Below are 16,082 nucleotides of genomic sequence, written 5' to 3'. Positions count from 1 at the left end.
AACAGGGAACAATGAATAGCCTCTGTGCTAAAGGTAATGAAGGTGTACTGCCATGGGACAAAGCAGTCTAAGAGCTGGACTTTGATGTGAACCATTTAGCTCTTGCACAGGGATTCAGTGACTCATGAAAGTTGTATCTGAGTCTTGGGATAATCATAGGGGGCACTTACACGCACACAGGGAGGCTGCTTCAACATGCTCTAAATCCAGCAGGTCGGAGTATTCGATCAGTCAAGTCTGCTGGAGCACAGAAATTACTGCGCTCCAGCAGCGCCCAGCATCACTTGTATCATCAGTGTCTCCACGCTGAAAAAGGTAGCAGGACATTTTGAACTAAAGCTCATTGAATGAACTTTAGCTTAAAGCACCCCACCGCTATTTTATCAGTGCAGGGATGCTGATGCACGTGACACTCTGGTGCTTTTAATTAGTGCAGCTCACTAATTAAAGCAACCCCCCCACCTCCCGGAGCACCTCTTTAAATGCCCAAGGTAGTTCCTTTGGACAGATGTTCTCCAAAAGGATCAGAAGCAATTCAAGTAAAAATATGACATGATGTAGATGAAATACTCAAGATAATAGAACAGTATATGTAATTTGATTTTCCCTACTGGCAGTCTTTCTGTCTATTAAAAGGTTTTTGCTACTGCAGTTTTTAATTACTTTGAAGAGAATGTCCTCAACCTAAATAAAATCACTACTTTACAATCATATAAAATGTTTTCCCCCCTTCTCCATTAAAACAGGAATTCACTTATTTTGTTCCATTTTAGTTATTTTTTAGAAAAAAAAATGTTTATAAATAGGTTTGGCACTTCCCTGTGCTTTTTCATTAATATTCAAGTAACACTTTAAAAAGTTTTATTACCTATATAGAGTGTTGTTTACAGGCACACAGCTTACTAGTCAAATCCTTTGTTTGACGCAACTCTTTCTGCAAAAAGTGAGTTTCAAACACAAGATAGGTCTCTTCTGAGCAATATCCCCATGATTTCACGGTTGAAAACTCAGTTCTTCAGTTCCCAGTTGAGAGAACATTCTTTTTAGGAAACAAATATTTAAGTCTCTCAGCATCTGTTCTCTATCAGCACCTTACAAAATAAGGAGTAAAAAAACTGGAGACTTACTTTGTGTCAGTTTGTGAGTGGCCTGAAGCTTTGAAGTCGAGTCAGCTGGATGAAACCATTCTTGAAAAGAGAAGGGAAAGAAGTGCCTATGTGGAATTGTCTGACTTTTTGCACTATAAAATAGGTACCTTACAGTTCCTTGTCACTCTCCCATTAAGTCAACAGAGATGTAATAAGGCAGTTAATCATTAACATATTATAAAAAAAAAGATGTAAGTTTTACTGCATGACTTTTTTTTTAAATTGCACTAAAATGACTGCCAAAATATACAAATAACTTGTTGAAAATATAGTTTTCTCTTAAGTCACACTGCAGAAATACTGTCATTGTGCTTCAAAGATTTTCAGGCCACAAGGGACTGTTCTGATGTAGTCTGACATCCTGAAGAACACAAGGCACAATTTGAAATACTAGAGAGATGGTGCCATAATTCTTTTTCTCCCATTAAAGTCTCTCTCTCCTGTTTTTCCTGTGGCCCTAAAATTCACAGGTAAATTTTCCTGGGTTGAACAAATGTAGAATTGAGCCCCACTGTAAGATGTTGAATAAATTATTTGGCTCACACAGGACAAGGGTGTGAAAGATAAGGCCAGATTTGGCCTGCATAACCCCAGCATCCAGCCCTTGGTGCTGCTTCTGGGTCAGAGTTGTCCCACACATGGCATGGGTCATTGGTTATGGCAAGATTTCGAATTTTGTTATTTCATTGCAAAGGCACAATTGGTGGCAGGCTTTGCAATCACATGTCTGAATATGGACTAAAGGTTGTTTACATAGCTGGATCTCAGGTAAAGCCCTTCTACTTGGATGCTATTTCTCATCTGCCAATTGACAAGACCACATTTGTGGGCCATCGGTCACAGCAGCTGAGAGAGAAATTCCCTTTCTTATGTCCAGGAATAATACAGGATATAGGACAGGTGGTTTGGGGGTAAGGATCAAATGCCCTTTCTGTAAAAGGCATCAGGTTCTCTCCTCACTGAGGACTAGAGTAGGTGCCTTGGAGATTCATCAAAGTTTTCTGTATAGTAACAGATGTATCACCTCTCACCTGCTAGGCTTAAAATATGAAGGTTCATAGAGCTTTAGCTGAAGTACCTATAATGTGACCAAAATAAATCAAATATTCCGGAGAATAGGTCAGCAATGGTCATGAGCTGCCCTTCTTTACTACCAGGACATGGTATTGCTCAGGAGCCTGCCATTGAGTAACTCACTTATTTAAAAGTGGGCAGTTGAATAAGGGCACATTCATTTGGTTCAACATTGTAGTCATTGCTGCCCATTTGCAAAAACCCACTGTAACGCTTAAAAGATTAAATTGGACATAAAAATAAAATTCTAATATTTTATCAACTGCCCCTGAAGGAAAAGGCACACAACATTGTAGGGCATGTTCTGTCATGTAAGTGGTAACATAAGCATGAAAATATAACATTTTCTGCCCCTAGAAATGTTATCTGGACAAGGAAATGGGACATAAAAATTGGCAACAGCACTTCTTCATCCTCATTGAATTATACCTTTTTATGCACACAGTATATTTTCCTGATAGCACAGGAAAAGTATTAGGAAGGAAATAGAAACGAGGAGATCTCAGTCTCCCCTCTACACTACTCACATTAGTTGTACCTCAACACTTTGTTTGGCTCTAAATGGTTAATACTTTCTGAGGCAAGAAATATGTTTTATTCTTCTTCCCATGAGCTTGATTCAAAGCCCACTGAAATCAATGGAAATCTTTTCACTGACTTCAAAGGGATTTACATGAGGCCCTGCACTTTCCGTGGTTTCCAGTATCATTGGTTACATACCACCACAGAACTGGAATGTTTGTTGTAGACGAATTTTCACCATATTTATCAAGTTAAAAGCAGGCTGGAATCAAGATTCAATACTACATAGTAACTTTATGGTTGGACCAGATTATGCAGCAGTGCACAGCCTCAGGAACGGGTCAGAGAAAAAAATGTCACTCATGCACAATCCGTCTCTGTTCCCCCTTACTGTGGGACAAGAGGGATAAGTTTCTTTCAGAAATCACCTTACTGATCACAATGAACCCAGCTAATTAGGTTGGACAATGTTACTTTCCTGCCCCCATCCCTGCAGCAGTGAGCATCTAGCTATTGCCCCTGCTCTCTCCACCACAGTCAACAAGTCATAATCCTAGCAATAGAGTAAGCGGTTGGAGGGTAGTCGGGGGGGAAATATCCTGTCTCACTTCCCATCGTAGCTCAGACAATGCAATGGCTGTGACAATCCAGCCAGCCACGGTTTTGACCAGCAATAGTTTAAATGACAGCACCTACTTGCAGATGTTCTCCAAGAAAAGAAAAGTAAGGGAACACAAATGTGGAGAGGTTCTGTATGTATTAAAGCCAAGAGTTTGGCAATCTCCTATAACATGGTCTTGATCCAAAACTTAAACCTTTTACCAATGCTCAGTTCCACTTGAAGAAATCAATGCATAGCACTTCCACTTTACAAACCAATGTTAATGTTTAGAAGGCTAGAGCCAAAACTCAAAGTGTCTGAGAGAAAACTGAGATCCATTTTAGTACAATAGTTTCCTACCTGAATCAACTAAAATTGTTTTGACTGATGTCAACATGATACCTGACTTGTTACTGAGCCTGGCCCTGAGATTTTGAGCTAGTTCAAACCCAACATTGACAGCAATTCCTGATGCCAGGGACCACAGATTAAAACACATATTCATACAAATACCTTTCAAAAACAATTATTTTTATAACCAAACTCAGTTAACCCCCAACAGATATATCCAAGAAATATCTAGCTAAGATTGAAACCGCCTCACTTAAAAACAAAGGTCACATGGTAGAATGCTTTTTTAGTAGGCAAGAAGCAGCAGGACTGCTCTCTGCATTCTCCATTTCACTCCAGCTTTGGTCCCAGATGCTTTCCTGAGTGGGCATTCAATGAAGTCACAAGGCAACAAATTTGAGAAAAACAAAACACTTGCCCCGCTTCCCCCCAAAATAATGCATAATTAGCTTGTGATACTCATTCCCACAAGACATCATTGGGGTCAAGAGTACAGGTCATTTGAAACAAAAGATTAGACATTTATACGGATACCATCCATGGAAGTTACAATATTAAGGATTTTGAAAATAATTGTATTTGGAAGGGAAAAACCCCATCATACTTCTGTGTTCCTAACTGGGGGCTGGAGGAAACCTTTCCAAGCAGGCAATCTCATAACTTCCTACTGGAGTTGGCCTCTGTCTGAAACAAGATACTGGACCAGGGAGCCACTGGTCTGATTCAGACTGAGCGCTCCTAAGCCTTTGTGTATAATTTCATGTGGCAAGGAACTAGAGGCAGTTGCTAAACAAAGCTTGACTTTTGCTTCTAGTAAATTTATAGCTCAGAGTCACTTCAACATTTCCTGCTACCTTTAAACTACTAAGATTAAAATTCTCCCAGTTGTTCCCTAGTTTTGCCTATACAGAAAGGCATCTGCTCCTAAAGCCATGGCAGATTATATTCATTTTCAAATAGGAAAAGTATAAAATGTTTACTACTTAAAGCAATTTCAAACCCTATTCCCTTCATTCTTAACCTACCTAGTGCACTGTGTACATAATAGGGACTGATTGTTTAGGTGGAAATCTCATTAGAGTCCAGTAGAGTAGATGAAGCCATAAAATGGTATGAATGAGTATGTATTTAAAAAGGCTAATACTTCAGTTAGTGTAAATGGGACCAAGCTATACTGACATAAAAAAAATCTACAATTGATGTAGCAGGTGAGGATCAGTTGGCTGTTTCTTTTAATTGTTATTAACGTTCTTTTAGAAAACCATATACACCTCGGGATTTTGCAGTGCATGTTTCACATGTGCCAAAGTGGCGCATGGACAAGGTGCATGTTTGCTGACAATCTGTCATTCCAGTATCCCAACTGCCTAGCCATTAGCACACTCTGGGTATGTCTACACAAGATGCTTTACTGCACAGTAGACTAATCTATTGAGTAGTAAAGTGTCACTGTCTACATGTGTGTACCATTTACTATGCAGTAAATAAGTCTATTGTGCAGTTAGTTACTACCTGTAAGCTAACTGTGCAGTAGATACTGCACAGTAGCTCACATGTAGATGTTGGCCAGAAGCAAATTTGCTTTCAGTCAGCCAGCCTCAATACTAGGGGGCCCAAGGGATGGAGAACTCCCCCAGTCCTGGTGCTTCCCAGTTCCTGGCTTCCCAGAGAAGCTGGGAGCTGAGCAGCATCAAGACAAGGTAGCTCTCTACTCCCCACCCCACTGTCCCAGCACTGCTCAGTTCCTGGCTTACGCAGGAGCCAGGAGCTGAGCAGTGGCAGGGCTGGGTAGCTCTCTCCTTCCTTGTGCAGCTGGGGGCTGCCAGAGAGCTGTCCCACTTCTCAGCAGCTCCCAGCCAGCCCCCAACTGGGCAGAGATTTCCCCAAGCAACTGGCAGCTGGCTGGGAGCTCCCCATAGGACAGCTCCCAGCCAGCTCCTGGCTACTTGGCCAAATCCCCATCCAGCTTCCAGCTGCTCAAGTCCCCACCAGCACCCAGCTGCTCAAGTCCTAGTGCTGCTGAGAAATCCCCACCTATCTGGGGCTGGCTGGGAGCTGCCCCAGAAACAGGACAGCCCCTGGCTAACCCCCAGCTGCATGGCGAAGCCCCGCTGGGCACGAAGCTTGTCCCCATGTGCAAGGGGCCAGGAAAGCTCTGCAATGGCAGATCTCTCTCAGCTCTCTGTGCATCAGAACCTCTCCTAGTGTGTACAGGGCAAGGAGACAGCTGCCACTGCAGCTGGCAGCGGTCTCCTGGCCCTGTGTGCATGGGGACCAGCCCTGTGCTCCCTGCCAGCCCCTGGGCTAGCACCCTGGGGGAGCCTGGAGCTCCCCCTGGCTGCTGCAGGGGCTAGAGCAGGGTGGGATCAGGCCTGTACCAGGCTGCTCCCAACAGGCAGCATGTATAGACATGCTCCCAGGGAAGGCTTACTGTGCATTAAACCTTTATAGCATGAATAGCATGCATAGATGTGCCTTCTGACAAGGTTTTTATTTAGGGTCCATTGGGCTGTAAAATGCATGTATTTGTGAATACAGGCAAATTAATGAATATATTTCTTTCTATAAGTATGTAACTGTGTCATTGCCTACTCTTATACCTCCTTACATTTCTCTATTAGTCTAATGATCAGAGGCCCATTACACATTGTACACTAAATGACTGTGCTTTCCATGGCTGACTGGTGCTTCCTGAGTCAGGGGGAGCACTTGCCCCCCCACCAGTGGCCAGTCAGAGACTGGGGTGGGGTGGGGGGGGAGAGGTGGGTCCCCTTGTGGCTGGTCACACGCACTGACTCAGAAGCAGTGTTCCCTCTAAGCTGGGTCTAAGAGGGAATGCAGCCCAGAACTGCCAGCGGCACTTCTCCTGGCACCCCCACTCTGCAGCTAGTGCTCTCGGGTGGGCACCAGTGCTCCCGCCTGCCTCCCCTGCCTGCCGCCAAAGCAGGGAACACTACTGTGACGGGGTACATCAGCGCTCTCAGGGGGTGCATGTGCAACCCTGTGCATGTCCTACACATTGCCACTGGTGCTTTCCTTGCATACTGTACACACTTGTAAAGTAGGTAGTTACCTTAATACTTGCCTGCAGATAACTGAATGTGGGAATTTTGTGAACCGTGTCATACCCAGAACCTTACCTCTCCAAAAATACATGGCATAATATGAATATTTTACCTTCAGCATATAAATCTGGACAACCCTTTTTTCAGATCCCCAGGGCTACTGGCTGTCAGATGCATTAGGATCTTTGCATTCTTATAAACCAGGTAGAGGTATTTCCAGTCACCAGCCCTTCCTGAGAGGTCAGCATTATGGATGAAAGGGGTGCAGGAGACCACACCTAAACCTTTTGTTAACACATCTAACCTTTCATTAAAGGAAAACTGGAAGTTTTCTTTTAGAAAAGGTTGCTAGCTTTATGGATGTTACTGGAAAGGGCTCTACAAAGGACCATGAGGAATATTTTTAGATTAACGTCAGGAGATTAGGCCCATCTTTGAGACAAAATACATATTAAGCATTGATTATGGACTGAATTTTCAAGTTTGGGCAATATCAGTCTAGTTAGAAAGTGCTCAGCATTTCTGAACATCCTGTTCCTTTGAGAGGTGAGGCTTCAGGCACTTAGACATTAAATATTTGCATATCATTACTCTTTTTGTATATATTCAAGTGCTGTCATACCAGAATAAAACTTGCCAAGATAGAAAATGACCAGCCTAAAAGAATGTAAATAGCAGATTGAGGTATTTGCTGAGTCTAAGTATTATGGACAAATCTTTGTTCTCAGTCATCAGATCTTTGGAGCAATGATGTTATCTAGATGTGTCCCCTGCACTAACTGCTCCTGAAATAAGTTTGGACATGTTCTAGCCAGTTATTTCATGAAAGTAACCCCAGCTGCTGCTCCTAATTATAGGATCCATCAAAAACTAGTAAATTTTGTACATTGGCTTAGCAAGAAATTGGCCGCAAATAATAGATCAGAGGATATCCACACCTACTCACACATTCACACAAAAGATTTCTAAGATCAGATACAAGCTTTTTCAATATTAAGCAGATTTCTAGACAATGCAACACAGCCTGCAGATTTACTAGAGCAAGCTGACAATCCAAGCCTACAGAAGGATAATATCAACATCACATCTCAGTTATCATTATGTATTGTCAAGTCATTTTTCTACATTTCAGTGTCTTACCTCTTACAGTGTGTTTTTCACTACATGGGCACTGACATACGGTTTGTTATTCACTGCCAAAAACAGTTATAAGAAAAGCAGCTATTCATGTAAAAAGGAACAGGAAGGAATAAATAGAAAACTCCGCCTGGAAAAAAATATTCTCGCAAGATTTCAACCCTCTATGGTTTTATAAAGCAAGGTTATAGCTGGATTGGGGGCAATGTCAATGTGCCATTCCAATAGGAAACCTATGTGAAACCAGGCAAATTAAAATTAGAAATTAGGCAAAAAAGTCTAACGGTCAGGGTATAGAAATGTATGCACCATTTCAGTTGGATTTTAAGTCCTTCAGAGCTAGGAATTGCATGCTTAAAGTGTATGAACATTAAGTACATGGAAATTACTGTAGATCAAAACTCACCAAATACCAGCAGCATGCTTTATTTGATATGTGCCAAAATGCAACACCTGTTATTTACAAAGCCCATAAAAGCTGGTTGGAAGATAACACCGTCAATCTTGTGGAGGGTGTGTAGCTCTCTGTTATTCCCTTATGGCAATGCTTCCTGGATGGCAAAGTTTGGAACACTTGAAGCAAAGTTATATTTGCACAGGGCAATTTTAAAGCAGTAGCTGGGGTTACAATAAGGCTTTCACAAAGATACAAGTCTGACACAAGTCCACATAACAGTTTCAGGGGTTGAGAGTCAGTGCTAGTAACCAAATGTCCTCTCTAGCTCTAACTACTGTGCTTTAAACAACAAAGGAACAGTTTAGAAAGCCTAGGCTGGGCTTGAAATGTAGGAGTTGTATGAAGCTTGTCTCCTTCTGAAATCATGCTAGAAGTTATTTTTTACCTGTTGCTCTACTCAAGCTTAGTGTCAACTATGACTTTCTATCATTTATTTATTTAATATTACAAAGTAAAGTCAAAATTAGTAATACAAATATTTGTCAGAGGTCAAACCTTGCACCTGTATATGTGTTCATAAATGAAAGTCCTTGCATCCAGTCAGATACAGGAAGAGAGTTATGGTAAGCACAGACACTTTAATCATGCAATCCCAAACTTTGGTGGGCTTAAAATCCAACCCTGTGGGAAAGAGTTGTACTTCTACCCAGTGCATCCCCAGGTGGTGAATAGTGGAATGACCTTCAGGAAAGTTTAGCTATGAAATAAGCAGGGGTAACACTGATGAATAAGCAGTTGTGGACCAAGCACTGGCAGCATCACCAGGATGTGATAAAGACAGCAGATGGCAATGGTTTCCCTCCTGAAAAGCCACATATATTCTTTGACTGTGCTGTGACACGGTGCATACAGGTTGCCACTATAATACACCTGCCCAGCCCTAAGCTATGCAGCTGAATGAGATCTCCAGTTGTCTTGGTCTCCCTGCCATCCCCAGTTGTCTTGGATCAAGGTCCCGTTCTGTCCACCGCAGTGTGGAAGCTGATGTGCAGCAGCTTCTTCACAATAAAAGAAGTCATGCACAGATGTCTTCAATGCCAGCACAAAATGCAACCTGAAAGGTGCACACATTCCTGCATTAGTTCTTTCCAATGAATACCACCCTCACTGTTACTCTTTATGGCCTGATTTCTAATTTTATATTTGCCTGGTTTCAGTTTTCAGCGATTTGTTCTTTTTATACCTTCCTGTTTGAAATTAGAGAATCTCTAAGTGCCTGGCATTTTCTCCTTCTGAAGGTACTTATACACTATAATTCAATCACCTCTATCTTCAGTTTGATTGATTAAGAACATTGAATCTGTTAATTCTGTCCTGGGGAGGCATTCCCTCTACCACCTTCTATCATATAATGGTCTTTTCTGTACCCTCTCCAAATTTTCAATATTTACAACATCAACACCAGAACAAGAAGTTGTATTCCATTATTAGTGTGTATAGAAAACTCTAGTCCACCTTAGCACTTATCATTTTATGTTCATTTGCTTGTCTACTATGACTGCTAAATGCTTTTCAAAGTCTTTCGAAAACTGCATACCAGAATTCGTGCACACTGGAAATCTATCAGACAAGAATATTCATTTACCTGTGGGGGCACATCTCTCACAAGAAAACCACTCTTTCGCCAATCTCTCAGTTCTAATCCTCAAAGGGAATTTACAAAACACCTTTCACAGACGTGCCTACAAACTTCACTTCATCAACCTACTGAATACAAAAAAAACATGGACTAAATATAGACATTGATTTATGACACAGTATAACCTGCCTAACATTTGACTCCCCAGGTACCTCTCCACTACTTACCAACTACATTCATTCCCCTCCCCACCCCCAACCTGTCTTTCACCCACTAGCTCCTCAATTTACCTCTTCACTGACTGGCTATCTTGCATCCATACCAGCCTCTGGCTTCTTTACTATTCATTCCATCAAGGAAGAACACACACTAATTGCAGATGCTTCCTCAGCCTGATGAAGGATATTTATACCCAAAACCTTGCACAGAAGAATTTTTCCAACTATTTGAGTTGGTCTAATAAAAGATATCAGATTAACCCAAAGAACCTTGCTTTCCAAAGTCTTCAGTTTCCAAGATACAACTCCTTCCCCTGCATCCTGTAGGTACTGCCTTTGGATCTGGCCTGCAGATGTGGGGCTTTGGCAGCTCAGGGGTTGTTGGCTGTGTGCACTCTCCCCATGTTGCCATAGGGACAAGTATCAGCTGTAATAATAATATGTATTATTGGCATTTAATTTTAATCTTGGAAAAATGTGGATTTTGGGTTACTTTTTTAAACCGGAAAAATTGGGATTTTTTTTTAATCAGAGTTTCCTGGTTATATGTGATAATGGTTTATATGAGATTCCTGGTTTAATCAGGATTCCTGGTTATATGTGATAATGCACCATGTCATCCGCACCCTCCTTTTCAAAATCCTAGATCTTCCTATGGATATACGTAGTATTGGACTAGTGATACAGATAGTTTTCTCATTATTAGGATTGTCATGGTAAAAAACAGGTGGACAGAGCTGCTTCCTAGGTCAAATTTTGAAAACTTTGCAAAGCTCTGGCTATGCTCACACCTGTGTTTGGGATCCATATGCAATTTGAAGATACAAATAAAGACATGCTGGTAATTTGGTGAGTTACCCACGTTAATCTGGTCAGGCAGAAGGTATGATAACCAACATGCATATGACTGTGATGTTATTAATCATTTAAGATCTATATAATAAATGAGAAGAAGGTAGCCTTCTAGACCAGAATAGGTAACCTTTTCTGGCTGCAGGCCAGCATGACCTACCCTGGGTCAGAAGTTGTAGGACCTGCCACTGCTGCTGCTTGAGAAGTGCTCACAGCTGATGCTTGTTCCTATGGCAACATGGGGATAGTGCACACAGCCAGCAACCCCTGAGCTGCCAAAGCCCCACATCTGCAGGCCAGATCCAAAGGCAGTACCTACAGGATGCAGAGGAAGGAGTTGTATCTTGGAAACCAAAGACTTTGGAAGACAAGGTTCTTTGGGTAAATCTGATTTCTTTTATTAGACCAACTCAAATAATATATATGTAGTGATGTTTCATTCTGATCACAGAGAAATGTGGATTTTGGGATACTTTTTTTAACCCAAAAAATTGGGGATTTTTTATCAGAAAAAAACAGGATCCCTGCATATAACACAGCATCCATTTTTCTCTGGCTAAAATAAAATTAGAAGCCTTACTAATATGCTAAGGGGGTCAGGGCTGCTTTATTCAGTTTAAGATCGAAGGAAAAACAAGTATATTTTTAATGGAACGTGCATTAGTTTGCCATATTATATATAAAAAGCCACAACAAACTAGTAAAAAAGAATTCAATGATGTTTCATTAGTGCTGTAGTCATTAAAATGAAATATACATCATTTTCAGATTCATAAACCCAAATCTAGTCCTCTTGATCATCTTGCCAGTATATCCAATACTTCACTGAAAGTTATTTCTGCATCTCAGTTAATGTTCACATGAGTTAATGCTTCCACACCCGAGTTATTGTTTTTTTTAGCTATGGGTAAAAACAGTCTGCAAGACTGTGAAATTGTAGCTGCATTATTCAGCGCTCCTAATGGACAGCAGACTTGCAGAAGAAAGGTTAGTTGCTTGGTGGGACATCAAGACAATTAAAAAGGGGACAGCGTTGTTAACACAGTGGAATGAAGAGTTTAGAAGGAAATGGGTAGGTTATAATTAACCATGAAGTCAATTGACTCTCACTACTGCCTCAATAGAAATGCTGCTGCCACTGCCAGGCAGTTGGTTTTAAACTTTCATTGCAGCAGGAATTGAACAGGGTGGGGAGTGTGACTGCCTTGGATCCATCTCTGTCTATAACTCTCTCTCTCTCTGTATATATATATTTATACATACCAGCTCACCAGCAAAAACTAGTTAGATAGAGTTTTGCAAGGCAGCTCTAATAACAAAGTGTCATGATATATGGATGGAGAAGCTTAAAATTATATGGTATAGAATATTTTTTCCCCTTTTTCATGTGCACATGAAGACAGAGAAGGGGAGTGAGGGCAATGATAAAATGTATTTTTTTCTCCATTGCATCAGTAAAGCATCCCTTGAAGATCATTGAGTATTCCCTCTAAGTTTTCCCCTTCTTCAGTGTCAGATGTCATCCTTCTATTGGCTGAGGAAGAATTTGACTACTTTCATCATATTATTTGATTATCTTCTACATCTTGGTGGAACTAGTTCTGAATATCAGGGTTCCTGGAACAGCCACTCTTAGGAGTGGTTACAAGTTCTGTATCATTGACCTGTATCTACACATGTAGACACCCAAAGTAAATTATGTTATCTTCCATTGCTTATTCCAGTAATCAATTAACAGTCTGTTCCATTTGTATTTCTGGAAGCCTAATTGCTAGTAAACAAAACACGCTGTGTTGCAACCTAATGCTTGAGTCATAGAGAAAGACTCTAAAATGAAGATAAATCACAAAACATCCATGCCAGAAACTATGCGTTTTGTGAGGTATTTTTTGTGTAACCCATTTTAAATTAGGTAACAACTCTCTAAGGTGATAAAATCAGCGAAAACTTTCATTTTCTGAAGCATTAATTGAAACGGGTGTCAATGTTATAGTAATTTACTTGCATTATCATTATGTATTATTATTATTTATGTACAGCTGACTGTATGAGACATAGGTAGATTAAAAAATATCCCTGTCTCGCTGACCTTAAAGTTCAAGAGCCCGATTATGCAAAGATGGGTGTAGGCACAGAACCTTACTGCTTAAGGTTATTACAACTGTAATTTGGTTGACCTCTGTGCCATAAGAGGTAATGCTATATTTTGTGCTCTTAAGATGCAATGGGGGAAACAGAACAACATGATGGGGCAAAATAAAAATGGAGACACCTGAGGAAACGGAGATGAACATAAGCAGTTCATTCATGCTTACTTAAACATAAATGAGTGTCCATTTAAACAATGCTTGCAACAAAACTTCACCCAATACACAGGATGGACTGTATTTACTCAATACTCTATTAACTCCATATTAGCCTGAGGTCAGGCAGATGGCAGGGCAGAGTGGGGCTTCTTAGAGACTACCTGGTTCAGAGAGGCACAGGCTTTTGTAGGCAACCGCCTGCTTCAAAACTTCTAACAAAGTAGGCTGTCGCAAAATCTTACACCCTTCTGAACCAGTTTGCCTCTAACATCTCTCCCTGCCCTGCCTTCTGCCTAACTTAATGAGCAACTACTCTATTATATCCTCATGGATCAATGTGTGGCCCCATATTTACTACACACTATTCAACCCTTGCTTTGAAGACAGAACTATGACTGTATTTACTTGATTTTAAGAGGAGGCTTCCCACGCCCCCATTTAGAGTATGAGGGCAGTAGGAGGAGGCAGGCATGTGGGGGGCAACTGGTGCCTCTGTACCCCACCATCTCTCAGCTGAAGCCTTTTCTCACCTCCCCCCACCACCACATGCACCTTCTGCTCCCCTGCCTGGCTCTCTCCCTCCTCTTGATGGCTCCACCTACACTGCTGCCTGGGACATGGAGCAGGGCCCCAGCCTGGCCCCGCAGCAGCAACACACAGCCTGCACAACTGCTATGTGGGCTGGACTGGAGCTGTATTCAGTGCCTCAGGCTGGAAGAGGGATGGAGTCTGCCAGCATGGAGCAGAAGTTGGAGAGGGGAGGGAGGAAGCAGATGCTTGACCTGCCCACACCACCTGCCTTCCTGTAGCAGTGCAGGGCATGAATTAAAGATGACCCCACAGTAATTAGATTTTATACATGGAAAATGATAACAAATATATAAACTTTTAATGTATAGAATCTAATTATGGGGGAGGTCATCTTAAATTCAGGGTCAACTTTGATTCCAGTAAATACTATAATTTCCTTGTAGGTTGTTCTTTGATGCTTATCTCTTGTTTTATCAAAAGTCTTTACAAACGTTCATTACATTCAAAGTTCCTGGTGCCTGCAGGGTTGTGATTATCCCCAAGGAAAAGGGGATTGGAATATTATTCCTAAAGGGAAAGGGGAAAGGAAACTGAGGCCTGTGGAGATTAAGGCCAAAAGTAAACACTAATTCTGGGTGGCACATTTGCACAATACGTGTCATTCAATAGCACTATGTTCAAATCCCAGGTCCCACTGTGTTCAATTTCTCTGGAGACTGCTTAGTACTTCTATGAGTCAGACCCTCAAGTGCCATTCAGACATCCAGAAAATGAGGAACACACAATTAGTGACAACCAGTGAAAAGTTTTGGTGGCCCTTCATTATATACCAGACTGGCTCCAAAGAGGGACTTAGGAACTTAGGTGCCTAAGTCCTAAATTGTGACTCCCGAAGCCCCTACTCAGCTGCTGTGTAACATTAGAGTCAATTTGTCCAAACTGCATTAGTTTTTAATAGCCTAAAGTTCCTCAATAGCTTAAAATTCTTTGCAAGCCCGTAAGCGCCTCAAGTCTTCATAGTGCTGAGCAACAAGCCAGGTATGAACTCCACTCTAAGCTCCTATGAAGATTTACAAATGAGGCATTCATCTACCTATTTTGTCTTAGAGGCTAAATAGTTGTTGGCACAGCAAAGCTAGCAGCAATAGTTCCATAGAAAAGCAAACTTTTTCATAACAACAGTATATGCAATGGCTCAGTGGTTAGACCACTCATGCACTATGCGGGAGACCTGAGTCCAGTACTTCTCTTAGTCTCAGGTGGTTCAAATCCATATCTTCCACTAACTAGGAGAGGCCCCTCAGTTGCAGAAATGACCAGGATTTAAGACACACTTCTTATGCCTGCACTTAACTGGCTTAGCTAGATTACAGCTCAGCATACTAGTTTTTATGGATTTTATTCTGAGATTTCTTTTTTCATGCATTGTACAGGAAGCCTAGATGCCTAAAAGTTAGGTATTGCAACAATCCTCAGGCATGCCCCGTCGCATGCCCTGAATGAAGGAGTGGGCCTTTTGAAAAAAATGTGTATGATTATGCAAGTTAAAGACTACTATAATGCAAACACGCAAGGGAAACCGAATTAAGAATACACAGCAGCCCCAATTCTGGCATTTCCTAGTTGTTGAGTGCTGTACTCTGTAACTTTAAAGATGGACTTTTTATGAGGTTATGTGTGGCTGTTTTTTAAGGCTAGGAAGTTAAACAAACAAAACAGCACATTTGGAAAGATAAATCCCTAACATGTAGCATCATATTAGCACCTACCTAGGATGTCAGCAGGGTTGATTCTCCATGCAGACCTCTGTCACTTGAATTAATGGCATAGACAATAGCAGTTGTAGGTTATTTTCCATTGTGGATTGACACTAGGGGAAGTTGAGACACTTTGCTAGTGGGTTTTATATATTAGTTGAAGACTGAGACTTGGAAAGCCTGGGTTCCCATAGCAGGGCCTGGTGTGGAATTTTTTCTGCTGGCACAAGCTCTTCCAGCCATTACCGTGGCCTCTTCTCCACCTCCCACTCCCAGGATTCTTACCCAGCCAGTCATACCCCCATCCTGGCTTCTTGCCCTATTCTCTCTCCTTTCCCCTTAGCTTGCAACAATTTACCTAGAGGGCAATGTTCCTGTTGCCATTCCTAGCTGCTCTCAGCTCACACCTCCCTTCCAAGGCTCCTTGCATGAATGACGTGTGCTCCCAATGGCTGGGGGGGGGGGGGGGGCGGGGGCAAAAGGG

This window comes from Gavialis gangeticus, unplaced genomic scaffold (genome assembly GCF_001723915.1).
Source record: "Gavialis gangeticus isolate Ggan-Ray unplaced genomic scaffold, GavGan_comp1, whole genome shotgun sequence".
Taxonomy (NCBI): Eukaryota; Metazoa; Chordata; order Crocodylia; family Gavialidae; genus Gavialis; species Gavialis gangeticus.
Note: the sequence above shows the minus strand (reverse complement) of the source record.